Genomic DNA, 17,879 nt, shown 5'->3' with positions numbered 1-17,879 from the left:
GCCCAGCCGCTGTCCTGCTGGGAATACGCTGCCTCCTTTGCGTGGAATGCAGCTCTCCGGGATTTGGATTGTTTGCCTCTGCTGCTGTCTTCCTGGCTGATGTGTCAGGTTGCTAACAACACATCCCGAGGTGCAGCCATCCCCTAGGCTCCTGGGGAAGAATGAGACAGAAAACCTCCCAAAGAAATCATCTCAAGAAACAAAATTCTACAAAGAAATCTACCAGCCCCGAGGCCCTGGGCTGAACATCTGGCCACCACCCATGAGCGCGTACACTGTGATGTGTATGGCTTCACAGGGTCCAGAGGAAAGCGGGAGAGGTGCCGGGCTTGCAAAGCAGCTCTTAGAAAGAAAAGGGTCATGGCCAGAAAGGAAACGGGCTGGGTGGGGGTAGCAGGTCCCGAATGCCAGCTGTCGCCTGGCTCTGCTAAGGACAGGAGTGGGGGAGATGGTTACATAAGAAGTTGGGTGAGACTCGGGAGAGATGCCGTGGAGCCTCCAGACCCTTCTCCTTTAGCTGACTTAAGATGTTTGGAAATGCAGATGACGCTAATAACGATAGTGACCATGTTGGTGGCTAATACCTGCCAGTGATTGAGTCCTTTCTGTTAGCCAGACAGGGAGCCACGTAGGGAAAAGCCGTGACCCATCCAGAGGCCTTCATTGCGATTCTGGAAGCAACCGTCTCTGTGAACTTGGGCGAGTCCTTTCACTTTTCTGGGTCTTAGTTTCTAATCTATAAAAGAAAGAGACCAGATGGTATCTTCTCTAAGGGTTATTCCCAGAATAAAATGGAATATTTTACATTTTCCAGGTCAGCGATCAAGAGAATATGAACAACTGAGCGCCTCCTCTGGGCCAGAGACTAGACTAAGGGCGTAGTGTACCTCGTTAACCTTCAAAGTAACCCCCGAGGAAGGCAGTCTGCCAGCTTCAGAGCGGTGCAGACCAGCACTACTGCTCCCAGAGTCCACCAGCACCACCAGCACTCAGTGACGTTTATCCAACCGGGAGCCTTCCCAGCAGATGCTAAGGCTCCACAACAGGGTTAACACAACCTCTGCCCGTCAGACACACAGAGAGATGGGCCAGCCACAGAAGCAGCGAGTACCAGAGAACACTGCAGACAGATGGAATGGTAGCAAACACCTCCCCGGCTGATTCTCCTTAGCGAGAAGGAGGTATGATCAGTTTATAGACGGCTGAAGGAAGGCCTAAAGTCCTAACCTTTCTCTAGGGCTTTAGAGTTTGCAAGATACTTTGAGATATATCATTTTATTTTATTTTTCCTCCACTCTCTGGAATTAGTATGACTGCTGTTATTATTAAGTTTTTGCTAATTATTAATGAACTAGGGGCCCAGTGCACGAATACGTGCACCTTGAAAGGAACTGTGGGCCATGAGGCTGTGGTGGGCATAGGAGCGGGTCTTGGCCCATCCTCTGTGCCCCAGCCTGGCCCCTCCCACTGTGACCCCTGGTCCCCTGTCTGCTGGCAGGCCTGCTCCCGCCACCACAGCTCCCATGTGCTGACTGCACCGGCTCTGCTCGTACCTGCTGATGGCGTGGAGCGATTGGGGACAGCGCCGGAGTGGCGGCTGCTGCCCCGATTGCCCCTCAGGAGCAGGAGGAGGTGGAGAAGCCCTTAGGGGTGATTGGGGCCAGCAGCCGCTGCTCGAACCCACTGACAGCGCCGAGCGATCGGGGCTGGCACCAGGTGCCAGCAGCGGGTGCGAGTGCTGGGCGGGACCATGGTGCGTGGGAGCAAAGAACTTTCAGTAACCACCAGAGGCTCACCCCAATGACAGCAACTGGCATCTCGCCTTGGTCTGGCGTCCCTGCTCACCTGCTCCACCATCCCACCATGGCCAATGCCTGCCATGTTCTGTGCGCACCCCTTGGTGGTCAGTGCATGTCATAGTGACAGGTTGTTCAGTTTTCTTTTGGTGGAGGTTTAGAGGGAAGAGTCAAGGTTGCTACAAATCTGCATGGTTACTTTAACCAAGGTCACCTGCGAGTGCCCCCACACCTCAGGGCTTGAGCTCAGGGCTGGCGGGTGGGAACTACAGGTTGGGCATGGCTGAGTCTCTCTGGAGTGTGTAGAGGACTAGGGGCCACAGAAAACAGGCGTCTCTTTCTATCAAGGCCCCTCACGCAGCTCAGGCATTTTGCTGGGACCCTCGCACGGCTCAGCTCCAGCTCCCTGGCAGCCGGGGCATCCCTCTTGATGATACCAGCTGCCATTTATTGAGCATCTGGCGGTACAGGCCCCTTCATTTTCATTTTCTAAGTTAATTTGACAACCACATCATGGAGAGGGAGTTCCTGTGTCCATTTTACAGATGAGAAGACTGAGGCCCAGAGCGATCCCATGTCAAGGCCACACTGCCAGCCAGTGTTGGAGCTGAGACTGAAACCCAGGCTGCTGCCTGATTTAAAAAAACCAGGCCACACTGACTCCTCCCCTTCAGTTCCCAGGATAGAAGGAAGCTGCTCCTCTTCATTTTCTGGTCATCACTGCTTAGAAAAACCTCAGATGTTGGGGACAGGGATGTGAAGGGGGGAGAGCATGCAGTGCAGTGAGCACACAGCTCTCAGGACTCTGTGCCCGTCATTGTGGTTGCCTATGACTTGCAACCTGTGGGAGAGGAAGTTAGGGGCCCTGTCCATGGGCCCCAGCCTGTCCTGGGTCAGGGAAGCGGCCTCCCTGCTCCCTCGGTGGCTGTGCCCATGTTGCCCTCCTCTGAGTGAGGTGCCAGGAGCTCAGACAGACAAGGTGCCCAGGCCCATCGTGCTACCCCTGTTGGCGGGTCCACACCCCCTGGAAGGAAAGCAAATGCACAGACAGCAGGGGAGGGTGGGCTGAACTGGCCGGAAGGGACGAGCCCCCAGGCAGCCCCTGGGCTGAGCCAGGGTGAGGTGAGACCCCCGTGGTTGTTCACACTCTGCTCAACCCCACGTCCTGTCCTCAGAGCTCATTTCTCCCGGCATGTGTCCATTTTACAGATGAGAAGACTGAGGCCTAGAGCGATCCCATGTCAAGGCCACACTGCCAGCCGGTGTTGGAGCTGAGACTGAAACCCAGGCTGCTGCCTGATTTAAAAATACCAGGCCACACTGACTCCTCCCCTTCAGTTCCCAGGATAGAAGGAAGCTGCTCCTCTTCGTTTTCTGGTCATCACTGCTTAGAAAAACCTCAGATGTTGGGGACAGGGATGTGAAGGGGCGAGAGCATGCAGTGCCAGTGAGCACACAGCTCTCAGGACTCTGTGCTCGTCATTGTGGTTGCCTATGACTTGCAATCTGTGGGAGAGGAAGTTAGGGGCCCTGTCCATGGTCCCCAGCCTGTCCTGGGTCCTCCCTCTGTGGCTGTGCCCATGTTGCCTGCCTCTGAGTGAGGTGCCAGGAGCTCAGACAGACAAGGTGCCCAGGCCCATCGTGCTACCCCTGTCGGCGGGTCCACACCCCCTGGAAGGAAAGCAAATGCACAGACAGCAGGGGAGGGTGGGCTGAACTGGCCGGAAGGGACGAGCCCCCAGGCAGCCCCTGGGCTGAGCCAGGGTGAGGTGAGACCCCCGTGGTTGTTCACACTCTGCTCAACCCCACGTCCTGTCCTCAGAGCTCATTTCTCCCGGCAGCCTGTCGCCCTGGACACTCTGAGAGTGGCATTTTCTGTAAACACCCAGTTGCCTAATGGCGCTCAAGACTCTGACGAAACTCAGGTGTGACCTGTACCCCAACTCCCCTCTTTATAAGGCTGTGAGGGGTTCCACTGGGGGCCCTGGTGGACCCAAGTCTGAGACCTAACGGCCTGGTGGGGCGAGGCGCTGGACGTGGCCTTGGAGGAACCATTGTGGAGCTGAGATAAAGGTACCTGAGGCCTGATTTCTGATCTTACCCCTCCTCCTCCCAGGTTGTCTCCAGACCCGGACTCTACTGCGGGCGCAAGGAAAGGAGTTTGGGCTCTGGAGGCAGACAGACCTGTGTTCATAACCCACTGCACTGGGCGAGGTTGGGCAGGTTGCTCACCCTCTCTGTTCCTGTTTCTTCATCTTTAACATGGAAATAATATCTCATAGGGCTGTTGTGCGGATTGAAGGAAATAATATTGCACAGTGCTTCACACCGTGACTGGGATAGAATAGGAGCTCAGCAGCTGTTACTTTTGTCATTAGAGTGGGAGTCACCCTCGCCACCTCCTGTTCCTACCAGCTGAGCCACTGACCTCCGTGAAAGGGGGCAATGGCCCCTTAGACCAAAGCCATCCTGTCTTTGAGGAAAGGTCCCGAACTCCAGCTGTCCTGGGCAGAACCACGGGAGTGAAGGGACAGTCTGTCTGGCCGACGGGTAAGAGAGGAAGGAAGCCAGTAGTTATACTGAGGTGACAGGGTCAGGAAGGCAGCCGAAGTCTGGCTCACATTCATATTTGGGAGGGAGACTGCAAGGGTTAAAGAGCACATGAGACTTTTTTTTTTTTTTTACAATTTGTTATAGAAAATTTGAAACATCTATAACATTAGAAAGATTAGTGCAGTGGACCTCGGTGGATCATCACCCAGCTTCAGCCATCATCACCTTGTGGCCAATCTTGTTTCATTTATGCCCCCTCCATATTCTCTCCAAAGAAATCACAGGCATCGTATAACTTTATCTGTAAATGTTTCAGTGAGTATCTCTAAACAATAGGGATTCTTTAAAATTTAACTAGAATGTCACTGCCACACCTAGACATTATTACCAGTAATTCTTTCATATCAACAAGCTACTCTTGAAATTTTCAATTGTCTTATGAATGTCAAAGACCTTTAAAAAGCTAGTCTACGAATCAGGGTTTAAATCAGATCCACACATTGCAATTGGCTGATATGGCTTTTAAGTTGCTTTTTTTTTTATAAATCCCATCCCCTCCCCCCCCCTCTTTTTTGTTTTTTTTTGTGCAATTTTTTTTTGGGAGAAATCAGGTCATTAGTCCTGAAGCATTTTGCACATCTGGATTTTGCTGATTGCGTTCCTGTGAAGTTTGGCCTTCACTTTGTCTTTGGGGTCCCACACCAAATAGGTACTTGTGTTGGGGTCATCAGGTGAAACCTCTCCCCCTCCTTTCACCTCTGTGGGAAGGATACGTGCCCAGTGCCAGCCTGGCAAAGCCGGAGGGAGGACTGGCTGACACGGGGAGGGGTCCGGCAGCGGGATGGGGGACGGTGGCTGTTACCCGGACTGGCTTCTCTCGTTTTTATGAACAGGGACGTGTTTTCATAAAGCAGGGCAATTTTCGGCTAAATAGTGAGGATTGTTTTTCCTTCTTCTAGAGCAATAAGGTTCAGGATTTGTCTCCCTCTTGACTTTCAAGAGCATGTTTTCTCAATTCCTTCCTGAAATTAAAGTAAAGGTCAAGGAGGCTGTTCTGAGACCCAGTCCTCCCCCCACCGGCTCCTGTGGGCGGGCGGGCGAGTCTGGCAGTGAAGTGTGCCTGCCTCCTGGGCTAGTGACCTGGCCTGGTCCCAGGGCAAACCGAGCCGAATTTCGTGATTCCTTTCTTTCTGGGGGAAACCGAGGAGGGAGCGTAAGACAGGGGAAGGATAAAAGGAAACAGTACCAGGCCGTGGGCCCTGCTCTGAATTTAGATCTCCTGAGTAATTTCTCGCTGCTCGCTTATCCCCGCTGTGTTCCCTTCCTCTGGGAGGGCCCGGGGCCCCACACCCTCCACCCTGCTTCCCACCAGCCAACTTTCTGCTCCGCACACGTGTGAGCTGCCCCTTCCCTGGCACAGTGTTGAGAAGCGAGGGTTTTTAATCAAAAGGCAGTGCACGCAGAGAACAGTACCGCCACCACCCTGCTCGGCAGCACTCCCCCACCTCCTCCCCACTGAGTCACTCCAGCTAACAGTTAATTAATTTGTGACACTTTGACAGTTTGCAAGGAGACATTTTTATGGAGCCATCAAAATCCACAGGGATGGGCTGTCAGGCAGACACTCCTTCTTGCAGTCCCAGACCCTGCCTCACCTCACGGTAGACCCCAGGGGTCCTGAGGACATGAGGGAGGCCTGGGGTGAGGCCGGGAAACTCTGAAGTCCTTGGCAGTCCAGGCGGTCCACACTCCCAGGACCGCCTGGCCCCCTGGGGCGTGGCAGAATCAGCAGGTGTCCAGGATGAGAGCAGCAGAGGTGAGGAGGCCCCAGTCATGCTCACCGCTGGTCTCTCCTGGTTCCCAGACAAATCCTCAGGCAGGGGCCCCTTTCCCTGCCCTCCCTGGGACATCCCCACCCTCCCCTGCAGCTCCTTAGATGAGCTGGGAGTCTGGTTATGCTCTATAGCTGCTGGTTGGTGGGGAGTGAGAAGATGGCTCTGGGCCACCTTGCCTGCTGCCTGCGACTTCTCCCCCACAGTGGGGTGCTAATCTAGAAGCTGTGACAGGAGCCCAGGAGCCATTCTCACCAGCTCTGTGCTTCCCTTTCCAGGGAACTCAGCTTATCTCCCCACCTCCCCACACGCCAATACTCCCCTTCACACGTGTGCACTCTCTTTCTCTTTCCATACCTGCAACCCTGTGTGCCTTAGTGCTGGCCCCCCTGGAGAACTCCTGGAGGGACCCTAACAAGCAGGGCATCCAACCCCAGCTTTCACCATGACTGGGACCTGGCGGTCCAGGTGGAGATCTCAGAGGAGGTTCTGGTTTCCTTTGAATGGACCCAGGGAGAGAAACAACAGCCAGGGTAGAAAAAGCCCCGGGACTGGCTCCTTCACACTCGGGGGAGATACTAGCTCCCCAGAATGCCTCTCATTTATTGAGCACCTACCACTACCGTGCTGGGCAGTGAGAAGATCATGAGATGATAAGATAGGTATGATTCTCTTCTTTTTACTGAGGTGACATTGGTTAATAAAATTATATAGGTTCCAAGTACACAATTTTATATAATTTGTATATTGCATTGTGTGTTCACCACCCAAAGTCAAGTCTCCTTCCATCACCATTTATCCTCCTCCTTTACCCTCTTCTACCTCCTCCCGCCCCGCCCCTTTCCCTCTGGTAATCACCATACTATTGTTGTATCTATGGGGTGTTTTTTGTGGGTTTTTTTTTTTTTTTTGCTTAATCACTTTACCCTTTTCACCAACCACCCTCCCCTCTAATAGCTATTAGTCTGTTCTCTGTATCTATGAGTCTGTTTCTATTTTGTTTGTTGTTGTTTTTTAGTTTATTTTGTTCATTTGATTCCACATATAAGTGAAATCATATGGTACTAGAGGCCCGATGCACGAAATTCATACAAGAGTAGGCCTTCCTTCTCCCAGCTGCCAGCACTGGCTTCCCTCTGGCACTTGGGACCCGGGCTTCTCTCGCAGCCCCGAAGGTTGTCTGGAAGGACGTCCAGAAGAAAAATCTGGTCTAATTAGCATATTATGCTTTTATTATTATAGATTGGTCTTTCTCTGACTGGCTTACTTCACTTAATATAATGCTGTCCAGGTCCATCCAGTCAGTCTCAAAAGATGAGCGTTCTTTCTTTTTTACAGCCAAATAACATGCCATCGTGTAAATGTGACATGCGTTTTTATCCACCCATCTACTGCTGGGTACTTGGGCTGCTTCCAAATGTTGGCTATTGTAAATAATGCTGCAATGGACATGGGGTGCATATATTCTTTCCATTTAGTGTTTCAGGTTTCTTCAGAGAAATTTCCAGAAGTGAAATCGCTGGGTCATAAGGCAGTTCCATTTTTGATTTTTTGAGGAAACTCCATACTGCTTTCCACAGTGGCTGCATCAATCTGCATTCCCACCAGCAGTGCACCGGAGCTCCTTTTTCTCCACATCCTCGCCACTATTTGTTTGTTGATTTATTGGTGATAGCCCATCTGACAGGTGTGAGGGGATACCTCATTGTGGTTTTAATTTGTATTTCACTGATGATTAGTGACATGGAGCATCTATTCATATATCGATTGGCCACCTGTATATTCTCTTTCAAAAAGTGTCTATTCAGGTCTTTGCCCATTTTTTAATTGTATTGTTTGTTTTTTTTGGTGTTCAGTTGTATGAGTTCTTTAAAATTTTTGGATATTAACCCCTTATCAGATGTCTCATTGGTGAATATGTTTTCCCATTCATTGGGTTGTCCTTTCATTCTGTTGATGATTCCCTTTGCTGTACAAAAATTTTTTTATGTAGTCAACTTGCTTTTTTTGTTTATTTCCCTTGCTTAAGTAGATATCAGAAAAAAAATATTAGGCATATATGAAAGATGTCTAAGACTTACTGACTATGTTTTCTTCTAGGATCTTTATGGTTTCAAGCCTGACATTTCAGCCTTTAATCCCTTTTGAGTTTATTCTTGTGTATGGTGTAAAAAGATGGTCTAGTTTCATTGTTTTGCATGTATCTGTCAAATTTTCCCAAAAAACATTTATTGAATTCACTGTCTTTACCCCATTGTATGTTTTGCCTCTTTTGTCAAATATTTATTAACCATAAGGTGTGGGTTTATTTCTGGGACCTCTAAGCTGTTAGATTGATCTATGTGTCTGTTTTTATGCCAGTAACAGGCTGTTTTGATTACTATGGCTGTGTAGTATAATTTTATATCAGGTAGTGTGATTCCTAAACTTTTCTCTTCTTTCCCAAGATTGCTGTGGCTATTCAAGGTCTTTTGTGGTTCCATATAAATTTTTGGAATATTTGTACTAGTTCTGTGAAATACACCATTGCTATTTAGATACGAATTGCATTAAATCTGTAGATTGCTTTGGGTAGTATGGATGATGTTGATTCTTCCTATCCATGAACAGGGTATATGCTTCCACTTTTTTGTGTCTTCTTCAATTTCTTTCTTGTCTTATAATTTTCTGAATATAGGTTTTTTACATCCTTGGTTAAGTTTATTGCTAGGTATTTTTTTTTTATGCAGTTGTAAATGTTCTCCTGGTTTGCATTTGTGATAATTTACTATGAGTGTCTAAAAAGCAACTGATTTCTGGATATTTATTTTATATATTGCTACTTTACTGAATTCATTTATTAGTTCTAGTAGGGTTTTTTGTTTGTCTGCTTTGTTTGTTTGTTTTTGTAGAGTCCAGTATCATGTCATCTGCAAACAATGACAGTTTCACTTCTTCCTTTCTAATTTGGATGCTTTTTAAAATTTCTTCTTCTTGTCTGATTGCTGTGTCTAGGGCTTCTAGTACTATGTTGAATAAGAGTGGTGAAAGCGGACATACCTGTCTTGTTCCTGATCTTAAGGGAAACACTTGCAGTTTTTGCCCATTGAGTCTGATGTTGGCTGTGGGTTTGTCATATATAGCCTTTATTATGTTGATATATGTCCCCTATATTCCCACTTTGATCGAAGTTTTTATCATAAATGGGTGCTGGATTTTATCAAATGCTTTTTCTGCATCTATTGATATGATCATGTGATTTTTATCCTCTATTTTGTTTATGTGGTATATCACCTTTATTGATTTGCGGATATTGTACCAATCTTACCTCCTTGGAATGAATCTTACTTGATTATGTTATATGATTTTTTAAATGTATTTCTGGATTCAGTTTGCTAATATTTTATTGAGGATTTTAGCATCTACATTTATCAGGGATATTGGCCTGTAATTTTTTTGTTTGTTTGTTTCATTTCTTTATCTGGTTTTGAAATTAGGATAATGCTGGCCTTGTAAAATGAGCCTGGGAGTCTTCGCTTCTCTTGAATTTTTTTGAAATAGTTTGAGAAGGATAGGTTTCAGTTCTACTTTTAATGTTTGGTAAAATTTACATGTGAAGCCATCTGGTCCAGGATTTTTGTTTGTTGGGATTTTTTTTTTATTACTGCTTCAATTTCATTAGTTGTAATCTACCTATTCAGATTTTCTGATTCTTCCTGATTGCTTTGTGGAAGATTGTATGTTTCTAAGAATTTATCCATTTCTTCCAGATTGTCCAATTTGTTATCATAATATTTTCTTACAATCCTTTGCATTTCTTTGGTGTCAGTTGTTACTTCTCTTTCATTTCTGATTTTATTTATTTGGGTCTTCCCTCTTTTTTTCTTGATAAGTTAAAAGTTTGTCAGTCTTGTTTATCTTTTCAAAGAATCAGCTCTTGGTTTCATTGATTTTATGTATAAATTTTTCAGACTGTATTTGGTTTATTTCTGCTATGATCTTTATTATTTTCTTTCTTTTACTCAACTTGGGCTATGTTTGTGTTCTTTGTCTAGTTCCTTTAAATGTAAAGGTAGACTGCTTACTTGATATTTTTCTTGTTCCTTGAGGTAGGCCTGTGATGCTATGAATTTTCCTCTTGTACTGCTTTTACTATGTCCTGTAGATTTTGGGTTGTTGTGTTCTCATTTTCATTTGTTTCAAAGATTTCTTTCTTGACCTCATTTTTAACTCATTCATTGTTTAGTAGCATGTTATTTAGCCTCCATGTCTTTGTGTGTTTTTCAGTTTTTTCTTGTGATTTATTTCTAGGTTCATACTATTATGGTCATAGGAGCTACTTGATATGATTTCATTCTTCTTAAATTTATTGAGACTTGCTTTGTGTCCTAACATGTGGTTATCCTAGAAAATATTCCATGGGTGGGTACTTGAAAAGAATGTATATTCTGCTGCTTTGGGGTTAATGCTCTGAAGATATCAATTAAATTCATCTGATGTAGTGTTTATGTAAGGCTACTGTGTTTTCTTTGTGTGTGTGTTTTTAAATTTTCTGTCTGGAAGATCTATCCATTTATATCAATTGGATGTTAAAATCCACAACTATAACTGTATTACTATCAATCTCTCCCTTTATATCCATCAATATTTACTTTATATATTTAGGTGCTTCTATGTTGAGTGAATAAATATTTACAGGGGTTATATCCTTTTGTTGAATTGCTCCCTTTATAATTATTTAGTGTCCTTTATTTCTTATTATAGCCTTTATTTTAAAGTTCTTTTTGTCTTTAGTCCGTAGACAAAATGGACTTTAAATTAAAGGCTATAATAAGAGATAAAGCTTTTTTGTCACTTCCATCTGCATGAAACTTATTTTTCTACCCATTTCCTTTTTCCTTGTGTATCTTTAATTCTGAGGTGGGTCCCTTCTAGGTTTTGTTATCCATTCAGCTACCCTATGTTTTTTTATTGGAGCATTTAAGCCATTTACATTTAAAGTGATTATTGATAGGTATGTATTTATTGTCATTTCATTCTTTATAACTTTGTCCCTTAGTTGTTGTTTTTCTTTTTTCCTCCTCCTTCTCCTTCTCCTTCTCTTTCTATTTCTTCCTCAAAAAGAACCTTTAACATTTTTTTGCAATACTGGTTTGGTGTTAATAAAATTCTTTAGCTTTTTCTTGTCTGGGGAAGCTCTTTATTTCTCCATCAATTTTAAATGATAGCCTTGCTGGATAGAATAGTCTTGATTGTAGGTTCTTTCTTTTCATCACTTTGAATATTTCATGACAATCCTTTCTAGCCTGATATGTTTCTGTTGAGAAGTCAGCTGGAAGTCTTATGGGAGCCTCTTTGTAATTAACTAACTGTCTTTCTCTTGCTGCTTTAAGATTCTCTTTTTGTCTTTAACCTTTGCCATTTTAATTATGATGAGTCTTGGTGTGGACCTGTTTTAGTTCATCTTGTTAAGGATTCTTTTTGGACTTGTGTGTCCTCTTTCTTCACCAGATTAGAGAAGTTTTCAGCCATTATTTTTTCAAATAGGTTCTGAATCCCTTGCTATCTCTCTTCTTTTTCTGGTATCTCTATAATGTGGATATTGTTGCAAAAGTCCCTTAAACTATCCTCATCTTTTTAACTTACTTTTTCTTTTTGCTGCTCTGATTGGGTGTTTTTCTACCTTGTCTTCCAAATCACTGATTCAATCTTCTGCTTCATCGAACCTACTTTTAATTCCTTCCAGTGTATTCTTTTTAGTTTTTTTTTTAATGTTTCTATTGATTTCAGAGAGAGGAAGGAGGAGAGGGAGATAGAAACATCAATGATGATATAGAATCATTTATCAGCTGCCTTATGCACACCCCCTACTGGTGATCGAGTCTGCAACCCGGGTACGTGCACTGACCAGGAATTGAACCGTGACCTCCTGATTCATGGGTTGATGCACAACCACTGAGCCACACTGGCCAGGCCATTCAGTGTATTCTTGATATCACATATTGTATTCCTCATTTCTGACTGATTCTTTTTCATGGTTTCTATGTCCTTTTTCTAGCTGTTGAAGTTCTTGTAAATTCTCACTAAGTTCCTTGAGCATCCTTATAACCATTTTTGGATGTATATATCTGGAAAACTGCTTGCTTCCATTTCATTTAGCTTTTTCTGGAGATTTCTCCTGTTCCTTCATTTGAGGCCTGTTTCGTTGTCCCTACTTTTTTGGCTGCCTCTTTGTGTTTATTTCTATATATTATATAGATCTGCTATGTCTCCTAGTCTTGGTAGGGTAGCCACATGTAGTAGGTGTCTTTTGGGACCCAGTGGTACAGTCTCCTTGATTACCTGAGGTGGGTGCTCCAGAAATGTCCCTTTGTGGGTTATGTGAGCCCTCCTATTGTAATTGAGTGTTGATTGCTATTGGCCCATTTGTGCATGGTGTCAACCCTCATGGTGGCTGACTGTGAGGATCCACCCCAACCACAGTGCACAAGCTGCTGTGCAGGTGCTGCCCACATGAAATGGAATTTGCCTTACTTAGCAGGGTGGGAGCTGCTGAGATCTCCCTTTGGATATGCTGCTTGTGAAGCTGATAGGATCCTGCTCTGATATTGACTGAAGCTGGCCACTGGGTGTGTTGGTTCTGGGGCCTTTTGGTGCAGGTCAATGTCAGATGCTACCTGTGACTGGCCCTGGGCAACCGGTTTACAGCTACAAAGCAGTGTATGGTTTGTGGCTGCCTCTGCTGTGCCTTGGCGTGCATGGGAAGGACCAAGCTGCACACCAAGGCCAGCTTCCCTAGTACTGAGTGCAGGGGAAGGTCAGCAAAAGGCTGAAAGCGCCCTGAGATCTGCCTCCACCTGCTCCTACCTACCAGCTTCCGGTTAGGCCCAGTCACTGAAAGATCCTCTGGTGGCACTCGAGCTGCATGAGGTAGGTCCTCACTGAGTTACCATGTAGGGGCGAGTGGTGTTCACCAGATTGAATACCACTTGGTGCCAGTACTGGGTCTGAGGCCACTCAGCAAAAGTTCCGGCATTTAGCAAGTCAACTGCTCCATGCTGTGTGCCCGCAGACCTTTGTGGTGGGGTGGGATCTCAGGGAGTAGTCAGCATGAGACCAAAGAAACCAAGATTTGGGAGAGCTCTGTACCGGTTGAGCTTGTGGGGGAAAAATGGCCCCTGTCCTAGAGCCACTAGAACTCATTCTCTAGGTATAATTCTTATGCTGCTGTAGTTCACAGTTTGGCAAGAAGAACAGACACTAAACAAATAATAACCTAATTACACCTGTGATAAGTGCCCCCAAGGAGCACATGTGCTGCGAGAGCATTAAGCAAGAGGACAGCTCTGAGCTAGAGCATCAGGAAGCCTTCCCCGGAGAAGAGGCAGACCTGAAGGGTGAGAAGGAGGAGGACATCAGTCAGGACTAAATCCTGAGCCCCGGTGGAAGGACAGGGCCTGGTCAGGAGTGGGTCACTGGGATCCAAGGGGAGGGAGCTGGGGTGCCTATGCTGGTAGGTTTGTGGCTTTGGTGACAGGAAGTTGAATGGGCATCCGAGGGAGCTTCTTGGCTGAGAGGTGGGAGGCAAGGCTCGGACTGCTTGGCTATGTTAAACTTCAGCGAGTAGGGGGAAGCTCTGAGAAGGTCACTGGGTTATGAACCTCAGGTTGGGCCACTGAGGGCCCTCAAGACTGTGTCCATCCTCCTGGTTCCAGCTGGGTGGGGCTAGACAAAGCCAGAGAATAAGAACAGAAGAGATTCATCCAAGCTGTTTTACACTTTCTGAGGAAACCCAGATAATTTCCCCACAAATAACATAGCTCTGCTGTTGATCAGCTGCCCTGCAGAACGCCAGGCTGGACTAGTGGGCTTACTACGCCTGGAGGGGGCATGAAGCGGGGATGGTGTTAGTCCTTCCCACTCACCCCCTCAGCTCCCGCCACCACCCCCCCTCAGGCCATTGGAGGGTAAGTTTTCCCACTAGTTCATGTCTGTCCATAGCAGCGAGGGGGAAGGTATCCCCACCATCCCCTGAACTTTTGGAGCCAAGGAATTACTGGGAGCAGGGCCTTGCCTGTGCCTGAGCCAGACGTCTAGCTTCACCACCCCACTCGCCTGCGTGTGTGGCTTGGGACGCTGGGAAAGGTGTTCAGGGCGAGGAGATGGAGGATGCATCCTAGAAGTGACAGCGTCCATTGCCCCACCCCTACTCCTCAGTCTTCCCTATTCTCCACCCCAACATTCCTCTCCATTCTTCCTCCTCCCCACAGACCCTTCCCCACCATCCCTTCCATTCCCAGCCCCAGTGCTTGGAGGCCTTACCATGGAGGTAAGATGGGACTGTCCCTGTCTGCCCACCACAGAGGCCTTCCCAAGGCTGCCCAGCCTAGAGCTCTGGGAGCCTGAGGCCCGAGGTCCGCATTCCTCTGTCCCCCGCTGGGGCAGCCCTCCTGGGCAAGGCTGCCCAGCCTAGAGCTCTGGGAGCCTGAGGCCGAACGTCTGCATTCCTCGGGGGCAGCCCTCCTGGACAGTAAGTGAGGCATTGTTCAGTGACTCTGCTCCTTTCCCTTTGGAATAGGAAGGAATATGATGCTTCCTCCCTTCCCTCTCCCCTCCCACTTTTTCTTCCTAAAGCTGCAGGGGGAGCTGGGGAAGGGCCCACCCCCAAGTCATAGCCTGGATCTCTGACTAGAGGAGCAGGGGTGGCTTGAATTAGGGGGTCCTAGCAGGAGCCCTTACCCACTTAGTCCCAATTCCCATCCAAATGAGGTCTCTCCAACAAATGGCTTTTGAAATGCAAATGCTACCCCCCTTCCTTTTTCACTGAAATGCTTCAAGTCTCAGAAAAGAAGGGAAAATGATGTGTTTAAGACAGCAGTGTCTCACCCGCCATCCAGCCTGATAAGGGATTGTTCAGTTTTAATTAGACAATTTGAATCCTTCAAATGCCAAACTTCCAGAGGAGGCAGCACACAGGAACCAGGTTGCTTGAGTTTATGCTGCGCTAAGGGTGCCTCAGCCCCACCTCTGGGCCCTGCGCCCCAGAGTCTTGCTGGAGGATGGAATCAAATTGCAACCAGATTAATGGACTCCTCTCCTCTCTCCTCTGGGACCAGCCAGCTTTCCTCCAGGGCTCCAGGCTGCCCTAAGAGATGAGCCCTTTTGTCCCACCCCACCAGGCTAGGGCCCAAGGGTGACAATAGCCTCCAAGTTTTTCTGAAAGAAAATGCCAGCATTAGTGGTCAGCCTCGAACTGTGGAGCTTGAAAGGAGTTTTCGTCCAGCATACTCAGGACAAGCCGTTTCTGTTTGCAGGCTGGGTGTGACTGGGAGAGCAGCCCGCCTTCTCCTGCAACTTCTACTTCCCTACTCCATCCCTGCCCCAGAGCTAGCAAATTTTCAAGTTGGGCACACACAGAAAATTGGCCCGTCTGTAATGGCAGAGGAGGCTGAGGCCGGAAACGTAGCTCCACATTCCACACACTCCTCGGTTCATTGCAGACACCTTGCTGAAAAGCTGCTGTGTAGGCCCTGAGGACGCTGCGACCACAGCAGGCTGGAGGTGGGCTGGGTGTGAGGGAGGACTTGATGGAGGGTACTGACCACTGAAGTGGATGATTCTGGAAGATCCTTCAATAGACCCTTGCCCTTCTGAGCCGGGGAAGGGCGATGAGTACTGGAGGCAGGTGAGGGCCAGGTACTTTGATGGCCTGAGGCTTACAGGCCACCCACAAATGGAGTTCCCCATATTCATGGCTCCCTCCTGTTTCCCACACACCAGAGCAGCGGAGGTGGGCCGGGTGTGAGGGAGGACTTGATGGAGGGTACTGACCACTGGAGTGGATGATTCTGGAAGATCCTTCAATAGACCCTTGCCCTTCTGAGCCGGGGAAGGGCGATGAGTACTGGAGGCAGGTGAGGGCCAGGTACTTGATGGCCTGAGGCTTGCAGGCCACCCACAAATGGAGTTTCCCATATTCCTGGCTCCCTGCTGTTTCCCACACACCAGAGCAGCAGAGAAAGCAGAGCCTGGAGCCCATCTGTGAGCATGGCCTGGGGCGGGTGAGGTGGGAGCAGCAGCTGCCCGCTTTGCTGCATAGGGAAGATGAAGATGGGACCTTGGGGGAGAGGCAGCCCCTGCTAGAGTGAGCCTGGCATCTGCAGGCGTCTTTGACAGCTCAGGCTGCCATGATGAAATGCCATAGGTCGGATGGCTTAAACAACGGACATGTCCGGGGCCTGGACGGCTGAGATCATGATCTGTTTCTGGTGAGGACTCTTCCCGGCTTGTATGACTGTCTCTCGCTGTGTGCTCACATGGCAGGGACAGGGAGAGCAAGCTCTCCTGCGTCTCTTCTTGTGAGGACATGCATCTCATCACGAGGACCCCACCCTCATGACCTCATCTAGACATAACCACCTCCAAAAGACCCCACCTCCAAATACCATCACCTTGGAAGAGGACAACTTAGAGCTCCAAAATATGAATTTGGGGGTGTGCACAGCAGCAGAATTAGATCATCCATTCCTCTCCCAGGAGATAGGACTGCATAGCTAAATTAGTGAATGCTAAGAAATGGCAGTGACCATGTATACATTTGGCACTAGCTAAATGCTCAATGATTGGGGACTGTGATTTAGAGCTTTTCCACATGAAGCAGGAGCCACCTGGGAGGAAGATGAAGGCGGATGGTGTATGGAGGTTGGTATTTTCAAAACACCAAATCGAAATACTTGCTCTGACAACAACAACAAAGTAAAATACTGGGATCTTATTTATCTGAAAAGCCTTATGACAGTTAAGAAGAATTCATCTTGGGTTATACATTCAGCCAATCTTCATTTAAAGCAAAACCAGAAAAAACTGCTAAGAAATGGCAGTGACCATGTATACATTTGGCACCAGCTAAATGCTCAATGATTGGGGACTGTGATTTAAAGCTTTTCCACATGAAGCAGGAGCCACCTTGGAGGAAGATGAAGGCAGATGGTGTATGGAGGTTGGTATTTTCATAACACCAAATCGAAATACTTGCTCTGACAACAACAAAGTAAAATACTGGGATCTTATTTATCTGAAAAGCCTTATGACTGTTAAGAATAATTCATCTTGGGTTATACAGTCAGCCAATCTTCATTTAAAACAAAAACAAAACCAGAAAAAAAACACACAGGAAATTTGGAGCATCTGGCAAATTTAGGTGCTGGCTGCTGAGTGGCTTTGGTGCTCCCCACCTACACAAGAGGGGCCTTGACTTCACCTGGCTTCTGTGGAGCCAGGGCCGGGCCAGGTTACCTGGTGCTCTCTCCTGCTGCCAGAGGCAAAATTCACCCGGATGGAGGAGCTTGAGGGGCAGGGCAAGGGCAGGTATCTGAGGGAAAATGCCAGTAATACAATGCCAGGAGGTCACTGTTTTTCATTCATCCCAAGTTGACACACGCCCCACCAGCATTTTAATGTCTCTGACATCAGAATTCATTTTACACTTGACCCCATCTGAGAGCTGTGTTGGGGTTTGATGGGATTTTTTATTTCCTAGTGGTACATGAAACAATGGTGCATACTACATTGAATTCTGTCTTTTAAAAAGTATTTATTTATTAAACCGATTGGGGTGACATTGGTCAATATGAACTTATAGGTTTCAGGTGTTACAAGATCTGTATATTGCACTGTGTGCCCACCACCTAAAGTCAAATCTGCTGTCACCTTATATTAG

At 47.3% G+C, this 17,879-nt stretch overlaps 1 protein-coding gene across 2 annotated transcripts in view; it reads left to right on the top strand.

Annotated features, from left to right (window-relative positions):
* Positions 1-824: 824 nt before the first annotated feature.
* Positions 825-17,879, top strand: part of DRD2 (dopamine receptor D2) — a 35,005-nt gene continuing 17,950 nt past the window's right edge. For both annotated transcript variants that reach the window (XM_005856865.2, XM_005856864.2), the window contains exon 1: positions 825-1,181. The gene's annotated coding sequence lies outside the window, so the exon portion shown is untranslated. The remainder of the gene's footprint in view (positions 1,182-17,879) is intronic.

Source organism: Myotis brandtii, unplaced genomic scaffold, assembly GCF_000412655.1.
Source record: "Myotis brandtii unplaced genomic scaffold, ASM41265v1 scaffold105, whole genome shotgun sequence".
Lineage (NCBI taxonomy): Eukaryota > Metazoa > Chordata > Mammalia > Chiroptera > Vespertilionidae > Myotis > Myotis brandtii.
This window is presented reverse-complemented; position numbering and strand designations above follow the sequence as displayed.